Raw genomic sequence first — 9,890 nt, 5'->3', positions numbered from 1 at the left:
TAAGTGCAAATATCACTGTGCTCCTTAGGAGACGCTCAAAGGTTAGACCAACAGCTGCAGCAGCTTGGTGTGTGTTAGCCGGGATGGTGGTGCAGCGAGTCGGGCTCCCCTGAGCTGACGGACACGAGCACTGAAGCATGAGGAGGGATGCTCTAACTAAATGCAATAAGGACAAGCTAAGGCTGAGATCATGTTTATTTAAAAGCCTGGGACAATAATCGTAATGGAGGACGCAGAGGAAGAGGGGGAGGAAACAGGAAGGCAGAGTCAGAGACTGGTGGCGGATCATTTTTGGCCGTTTATTGGCCGTGGTAATTTGTTGACTCACTCATCCATGCAGGGTCTTTATGTTTAATGCAGGCCTCCAGGGGGGAGGGAGGGGGAGGGGAGGGGGAGGACAGGCAATGGGGGGTTCGGGGGAGCCCTGAGAGATTAGCCTGCGCCTCTCAGTGTGAGAGACGGAGGTGGATGAATATCAGCCCTTAAAGTGGGCCTCAAATGCTAATGGGAGCTTCATATTTACCACTCTGCTCCTCACACCTGCAGACGAACAACGCAGAATAAACCACAACAAACATCATTCAGCGTTCACTAAAACAACCAAACGTGCTTTATTAATTTCTGAGTTCCTCTAAAAGTTAAAAATCTGATTTAGATTCATAAATATTAATTTTCTGTCTCTACATACACACGTTTATTGATGCAGCCATGAAACAAACTCAGACTCTCCTTAACTCCGGCTCAATGTCATCCAGCTGTCAGTTTCTCGTCCGAGCTTTGACGCGTGCTCCGCTCTGACACCCATCATCCTCGCCCAGCTGTTACCGGCCTGCCTGCCCTGACCTGGCCCCTCGAAAGGGTCACACCCATGTGGTCAAACATTGGTGGCTCACCGCTGGCACCGGGGCTCCCTGTGAGTCCCGTTCACGGAGAGGGTAACTACTGTCTGATCCAGTTAGAGACCTGAGAGCATCAACCTGTCCTTTACATCTCCTGACGGAGGCTGGAGCCGCCAACGTTTCATATTTTTAGAGTTTTCTCTTCACACTGTGAGCAAATAAGTGTTAAAGGAAGTTACTTTTCTAAAACTTTATGGCAGATTTTCACATTTGCTTCCCAAAAATGTCTGTCGAAAGTGAAGAGAAGGAAACTCAGCAGGATATCAGCATGTGCTACAGTAGAATTGAATAGAATGTACTTTATTAATCTCCAAATAGAAATTCAGAGTCACAGCAGCAATATATGAAAAAATTCAAGATTATATTAACAAAACAATATGAAAAGTATCAACTAAAAAAACCCCGTCCATCTTCGTTATCCATGTTTGTAAATAGCATGATGCTACTCTGCCCTCTAGTATTCCCTCTGTTGCTAAGTTAGCCATGCTAGCTTGTCCATCTGGTTGGAGATAGATCTTAATTCGACATAATGATGGATGGAAGGACAAGTCCATGTCTTCTTCTCTTCAGTGACCTCCCTTCCAGAGCTTACAGAGAACATTGGGCCTAGCACCGGTTAGCATTAATATGCTAACAGCTGATATTGTGTGTAAACAATGCAACCATGGCTACACATAGGATCCAGGACAAACACAGGAACCAAAAATATAGTAAAAAAAACCCCACTGCAAACGCAACCAGTTTGGTGTCAATGGCCGAGAAATGAGCCATAAAAGTAGCAACAAGCTACACATACAAAGTGAATCAAAACAGGAGGAAAAAAGTAGAAAATAGACAAAGAAATGAGAGCTAGCTTGACGAGATTCAGCCCAAAGGATGAGGAGGCTGTCATAGCATGGTGTGAGGATGGACGCTAACAACAAAATCAGGGAGAAAAATGTGCAGGGTTGCAGGCATGTTTCTGAAAAATGGCTGAAAATTGAAAAAGAAGGACGTAAGGTGAAGTTTTAATAAGTTTAAAAGACAATAACAGTGATAAAATCAAATATGGTGGAGGTTGCTCGCTACCTTCCATTTATTTTTGAAATTAAACATTAAACATCTTAAATTCAATCCTCTTTCTGAGCTCAGATCTTTCTGACTTTTTACCAAGGACGATCCAAACACTAAACTCTCCTTTTCTGTGACTTTCATCTATATTTAGTTCTCTTTGCTGATTTAACACTCCTTGATTTGCAGCCACAGAAGTGTCAATGCTACATTAAAGCATCTCCTGGGTATAAAATGACATAAATAAAAGCCTGGAGCCTCCTCCAGCTACAGACGCTGATGTTCATCTGATAATAAAGGAAGCAGCAGACTGTTCCTACACCCTGCTGTCGGAAATAGCATGCACAATGTACGCAGTGTGTGAAACATCTGCGCCCCTCAATGAACCTTTCCCCAGTGTTTGCTGAGATCTGCCTCCAGAGCACGATGCACACACACACACACACACACACACACACTCACACACACAGCTGCATACCGTGGTGAGATGTACATCCAATGGAGGCTAAACTGTGTTGGGGTTCCTCAGGGTGTGTTTGTGTCTGCAGTGTAAGTGTGCCTGCCAGTCCCAAGCTCCTTCCCAGTATCTCTCCCTGCCCCCCCCACCTCCACCAGCGCTGTCATGAGATAATGTGACAAGCTGTCAATCACGCCGGGGCCTGGGGTGCAGCGGCAACAAGAGGGTTTTTGGCGACACACTTTTGTGAGCAACACCAGGGAGAAGGCACCAGCAGGGACCAGGGTACAGAAACACGTCATCCTCGCCTCTTTTTCCACAGCCTGCCTGCGGCGACCATCCTTCTGGTCTGAGTCCTGACCTCTGAGAGAGAGACGCCTGTGGGAGTCAGGATGCTCTGCCCTCGTCCCCTGAGAGGATCAGCCTTAGCCTCAGCGTCTGGAGAATGATCCGGGTATCGGCCCCGTCTCTGAGCCCAGGGGCGGACTCTGTACAGTAGGCTGGCTGGGTGCTGCCACTCTTTGAGCCTGAGCCCTGATGTGTTATGAAGGCTCCGTCACTCAGGGAGGCCGGGCCACAGACACCTGTGGAGGAATCCTGTAAAATGATGGAAATGGACAGGACAGGAAGGGAGTTCAGACATCAGCAGGAAGGTTTCAAATGTCTGCAGTTTTTATGTTTAGTTTCACTTTAAATGTTCAAATTCAACTGGGTCACGAGTTCAGAGAGAATCTGCAGCTCAAATCTTTAGTTTCACATCTTTTTACTTTAAACAGAAGTTTCAGAGTCACTGATTCAGAATGAAAGACTTAGTTACAGACTTTAGATTTAATTTTTCCACTCATCACCTCCAGCACCAAACGTGACAAATACCCATGCATCATTTGTTTTTGGAGCTGAAACAGAGAGATTTAAAGTTAGTGAGCAGCTCCAGACGTTAGACTTAAAAACCACTGACCAGGCCAGAAACCTGGGCGTGATCATGGACTCAGACCTTTAACGAACACATTAAGACAATTACAAAGTCAGCCTACTATCACCTAAAGAATGTGTGGAGGGTTAAAGGACAGGAAAAAAGATAATATATGATATACTAGCGCCACCTAGGAGCACTAAAATGGCTCTAATGGGCAGTAGGAATGTCGTACAGAGATCAAACCAACATCAAAATGTTCATCTCATTGAGACACATAAATCATATACAGCCACCCCTGACCTATTTCAAACAGGAAAATGGCAATTTACCCTCCAAAATAAATTTATCCCACATTTTTGGGGCCTCTAACAAAATGTTTCTCCTCCTAGGCCATAAATTGTATCAGCTTGAAATTTGCTCAGATGACAGAGTGGACCCTGCTTTACAAAATTGATGCGGGAATTTGTTGTTTCTCAAACCGTTTTCAAATGACAAGCCTTCAAAGTCGGTGAACCCCAAAGAAGCTCTTTCATCTCCCCCTATCAGAATGAATGGAAGAGGAGGATCCAGCTCCACACAGACTGCGGCAATTAGGCCTCTACACAAAAAAAGTCAAAGCGATACAGCTTTAAAAATGAAATGGATGGATTCCTGACAAAATTTACTACAAAAATATCTGATTTTTGTAGTAAATTTGGTGAAAACTGTGGCATCTATGAGGAGAGGGTTCTAAAACTTAAGTCATTTTCACTCCTGAGAGAGCAGCAGTTGGGGATGATGTCACAATGACTGACAGTTCCGTGCAGCTGGTCATGTGACTCACTGAAGGCGGGAAAATAGAATGTGTTACAGACACACATTATAAAAGGATTGTATATCTTAAAATATGTTTAAACCTCCTTTTTTTGGACTTTATTTTATTTCATTTTATTCATTGTTAATTGTTTGATTTTGATATATTTTCCTGTTTTTTTAAATGTGTATTTGTATTTATGTATTGCATTGCTGTCTAAATGTGCTGCAAAAATAAACTTGCCCTGCTTTAATCTTTGGGGGTCAGCGATTAGTCTCGCTGACCCCCAAAGATTACGTTTAACCTGTTAGGACGTACCATCCTCCACCATTCTCTTCAGCTCTTCGAACAATATGGATTTAACATTCCTGTCTCCATATCAAGATGTACAGAAAACAGCACACAGGTATTTTTCAGGACCTCCGTCAGCACAAACGTGCAGCTCTGCCATCACAGCAGAATGGGAGCGCGATAAGAGGAGCTTCCTGCCTGTGGAGGGTCTCCACGGTGACTCCATAATGGACCCGGTCTCCAGGGAGCTCATCTTGATGTGAAAGCCCCGATCACAGAGGTTCACCGTCCCCACCTGGATGTTCTTTGGCCTCATGGAGAGAACAAAAGAGTCCTTCACCAGCAGCCATCTGCAAGGTGGAAACACACTTACACTCACACACACACACACACTGGTTGAATGCAGTGAGTAAACCAATCTAATCCACACATTGAGAATATTCGAATCTATAATCCCAGTAAAGCAGCACATGAAGCATCCGTTATTCTCTGCAAACAAAATCTACTCTCATGACTTTCTAACACTTTTCCAAATCAGCCGAGCCAAAACTCAAAGACAGCAGCTTTCCCCAGCAAAGCTTCATCTCCTGTTTAAAATAAAAGCAGCAGCGATGACCCGCTCCTCCTCCTCGCTTTGAAAAGAAGTTTTGCAGTTGTGACACATTTACCGCCTAATGAAGCTGCAAACTTTCCAGCAGGAATCTCTTTAAGTTGGCTGCACACATCCTTTCAAACAAATTTACTCTGCTCCTCTCTAAAATGCTAACTCTGCACTTATGCACGATCATCCCGATGTGTCATCTCATCGCTTTCTCCTCTGTAGACAATGGATATTAGCGGCCATCTTGGCTCTTTAAGTGATAGTTTCTTTGCTCCTGCCCGCTGTGCGTCCTCCTCATTAATGCAAGCCGTTCTCCATCAGCAGCCTCTGTGAAGGGACTCTCCTCATGCAGGCCACACAGCTCTGACAAGGAGGAAATTATTGTTAGCTCTCACAGCTAATTAAAGAGCGGGTAGCCCGTCTTCAGAGGATCTGGTCGTACTCGTGTCATTCTCTTGCAGGACAACGCTTCGGCTGTGAGTCTTCTTCCTGGCAGACACTGACGCGTCCTGTTCACAGGCTTTTTGAGGATCTGTTTCAGGCTGATGGAGGGACTCCAGCTGTTCTCCTCTCAGCTGTTCAGAGCACATGTTGTTTATTATTACCGCTGTCAGCTCAGTGATTATATCGCATTCATTAGAAGATGTGTTTTTCATGGAGGGAGTTTGTGCTTTCAGGATATTAAAGAATAGCTTAGCTTAGCTTATCTGAGCTTGTCTTGATTTTAAAGATTTAGAAGTTACATGAATTAAAGGGTTTCTTCCTTTCATTTTCGTGTAGATGGTCATTTTAAGAGAAGTGATGGCGTTTCTCAATTACACATTAAGGAGAAGATGTTTCCTGAGCTCGATGAAATTTCTCTCTATCTTAAAGTTTCATCACACGGCATCGACTTATTCTTTCTTCTTCCATTTTCCCTTTTCTTTCCTCATTGGTCCACCTTCCTGACGTGGTGGATCAAGTCATGAAAGTTAAAGGGAAATAAATTCTGTTAAACTTTCTGTCAGGAGGTTGTGAGATGTATGAGACTCATTAAAAAAGTCAGTTTTCTTCCCATAACTCGGAAATATTGCTTCACAAAGACCGACATGATAAAGTGGGCACAACTATGTTGAAAACAGGGGCTACAAACATTTCTTTTTAGGAAAGCTTTTGGCTAACTCTGATGCTTTTGGAATTGCCTGTTCTTAGCTGTTTTTTTATTCCTCTTCTCTTTTAAACTCTTATTGCCCCTTTTATCTTTTTATCTTTTCTAATTTCTTTTTCTCTGTTTTTGTGAAGTGGTAGCACTTTGAGATCCTTAGATGAAACGAGCTTGATTGGTTCACCGACTTTGAGGGCTTGTCATTCAAAAACTGTTTAAGAAACAACAAATTCCTAATCAGTTTTTGTAAAGCAGGGTCCACTCTGTCATCTGAGAAAATTTCAAGCTGATACCATTTACAACCTAGGAGGAGACAATTTTTGTTTGAGGCCCAAAAATTCTGCCAAGCAAATTGTCCGATCTTGTTTGTGTTTCCACAGCCAACCGTGCCCTTCTTGGTTGACGGCGTGTAAGCTGGATGCCAATAGCCGCGTCAGCTATGTGATAGCTTGACGCCATAGCAGCGTGGGAACGCCATAAAATACGTACAGAGACGAACCAAACTGAACTGCTTGGTGGAAACAGGGCTTTTAACTAAAACTGGGACAGATTTCCCAATTAATGACCCGTACCGTCCCACTTTTTGGTTCCCTTCTGTTGGGGTGTCAGACTTAACCGATTCAACCCCAGAAGGTGGAGCTAGACACACTGCCAACTGCTGATTGGTGGAAAGAATCATCACTTCCTGTGTGACAGCGGTAACAAAGAACAACACATAACCCCACCATGTTTAAATCACCAGTCCACTTCCTGTTTATTTAAAAACTGGCATCACGAACAGAAACCAAAACCGTGTGACGCCCTGCTATGCTGTCATGCTATCACGTAGCTGATGTAGCTATCAGAATCCGGCTTACACGCCGCCTACCAAGAAGAGCACAGTTGTCTGATCAGGCCCGTACCAAACTGTACTGATCCGTACCGGACCACTAGGTGGAAACGAGGCTCCTGAGTCCAGGATCTGTAACATCAAACAGTGACAAACATGGATTTTGTTGAGTTTCAGACTGACGTGGCAGAAACCTCCTGTATGAGAGTTTTCCCCGTCAGATCCCAGCGCCCTGATGTATGCTTATATCCAGGCCCAGTGAGCCTCATTTGGCTGGAAGTTGTTTTTTGAAACCCTTCAGTGGGCTTGTTAAATAAATGACTTTTCACTGTCTGTGAGAACATGTTGTATTTTTCCGTTCGGCTGAGCAGGAGGAAATGAGAGTGAGCTGAAGAGAAGCTGAGAGAAGAACACTCAGGGATACGAGGGAGGAAAGACTGGTATAAATAGGTTTTCTGATAAAAGTCTTGGTCTGTGTGAGCTTTTTGTCTGCTGCATATGTAAGAGAGTGACAAAAGGTGAGCGAATTAGCAGCTCTTACATGCAGGTTGGCAGGGGGAGCTTTAGAGGAGCCTTGAACATCAGCAGCTCCTGATGAAGAGCTTGGAAGTGCTTGAAACAGCCTTTGATTTCTCATGTGAAGTCCCGGTGGCTCAGCTCAATCGTGTAGACATTTGGATTCAGCACCTTTGAGGTGAACATTTCAAAAGCAGATGGTTCAGCTCCACCGCATCAATAGTCACTTACAAGAACTTTGGAGAGGATGAAACACGTTTAATGATACAATTCTGTCTTTAAGGATAAGTTTGGGGATTGGGATATTAAGAAACTTTTGATCAGAAAAGGTGAAGCGCAAAGTTTTAGAAGAATAATGAGTGAAAAGCGCCTTTCATGAGAGTTCAGGGAGCGCGTGTGACAAGCGATGACTCAGTTCCTGGTTTACAGTCAATTATATCTCACTCACCTTTGTTGCAGATGTCTGTTTGGCCTCTGTCACCCTACGACAAAAATAGGGATGTTTTACAACAAGGCTTAAATGGAGAGAGCTGTAGACAAGCACTGAGTCTTTTTCCCCGAAGAAAAAGACAGACACATCGTGCAGGCACACTGAGAAAAAACTGAAATCTTATCAAATGTTTTTGTCTGATTATTAGTAGAAAATGTCTTTTTAGACTTAATCTGAGCCACGGTCACCTCACCAGTCCAGAAAAACGTCTGATTTCAAGTTATTTAACTCTTTAACTAACTCTCCATTTAAATTAACTTGATTTTTTTTTCATGCAAAGAAATATTGAGTCTATTTCAATTTTAAATAAAAAAAAACAAAACCTTTATTTATCCCTTAGGGTCGATTATAGGCACATGTAAACAAAGATGAGACCCAAAAAACTATATATATATAATATATATATATATATATATATATATATATATATATATATATATATATATATATATATATATATATATATATATATATAAAGAATAGAAATAATAATAATAATAATAATAATAATAATAATAATAATAATAATAAAATGAAAGTATAATAAAAAAATTAAAATTAAAATTTATTCATACTAATAAATTAAAAATATGTATTTTTGTATTGTTGCAGTTGTTGTCGAACAGCAACAGAAACAGAAATCACAAAATTTAGAAAAAAATATTTAAAGCTGTGGAGACGACCCATTCAGTTTTTACTCAACAGTAGTTTAACATATTTTCAAGGAGTTATAGAGATTAAAAAATGCTCCACCAAACTGTTGAGCAGCAGTTAAAGGGTTAAAGACAAAATAAGGTCTGAATTGCTGTAACAAGTAAAAAAAAAAATCTGCCCATGGAACAAGAGAAATTAACTTGAAACTCGAATAATGTCTTTATTCAAGTAACTTTTCTCCTGTTTCATTGGCAGATTTGTTTTAACTTGTTCCAAGCAATTCAGACCTCATTTTGTCTTTTAATAACTTTAAACAAGACATTTTCTGGACTGATCAGGTGAATGTGGCTCAGATCAAGTCTAAAAAAGACATTTTCTACTGAAACTCTGACAAAAACACTTGATAAGATTTTAGGTTTTTGCAGTGCACGTACAGACTATATGATGTGAGCTTAGCATCCAGAAGTTTCCAGCTCCAGTGGTTTGAGACTCAGAGGCAAAAGTCAACTTTTAAAGCATTTCTTTTTTAACTCCACATGTTTGATGTTTGGGGTCCAAAGGGGATAAACATGCAGCGGCCTGGGAGGAGAGTCTTTTTCCCGGGTGCAGACGTAGTTCCAGTACATCTATTTTTGCAGTCAGACATGCAGTCCTGAAAAATGTAAAACCTTCCAGCACAAAGCATGCTTTACAAATATAAACTCTGCCTGTCATTAGTAAACACGCTCTTCATAAACAAGGCTTTGGAGAATATCACTGTACATCACCCACTGTGATCACAGAGGAAGAAAACTGCACCGACTGCGATGAACGGCTAATGATGAGAAACACATGCAGGCCACATCCTTCATCTCTGAGCGCTGCCTGATGCTCAGCCTTCCCTTCACTTTCACGCCATCTGACCCTGACCTTTTCTTTCTGCTGCGACTCTGTGTCAGTCTGCGCACAATCAATGTCTGTCACCTTCAGTGGGATCACAGGAGCAGGGTCTCTGCTGGCACCCCTGTCCTCCTGCATTTGGGCCACTGGATCCTCTTTTGCTGGGACATCCTGGCTCATTATCCTCTCCGCCCCGCCCTGCCCGCCCAGCCCTCTGAAAGTGATGCTAATGTTATGAATTCAGACTGACTGACATGGGTGAAGAACCAGGAGATGAAATCCATACTTCATGCATCTTGCATGGAATGGTAATTAGGCATTTTCGGGGATACTAAGTGATTCTGCCGAAACTATGGGTGCTCCTGGTGAGA

This window comes from Halichoeres trimaculatus, unplaced genomic scaffold (genome assembly GCF_033239565.1).
Source record: "Halichoeres trimaculatus isolate MK-OKI-2021-1 unplaced genomic scaffold, fHalTri1.1 fHalTri1_scaffold_19, whole genome shotgun sequence".
In the NCBI taxonomy this organism is placed as follows: Eukaryota; Metazoa; Chordata; class Actinopteri; order Labriformes; family Labridae; genus Halichoeres; species Halichoeres trimaculatus.
This window is presented reverse-complemented; position numbering follows the sequence as displayed.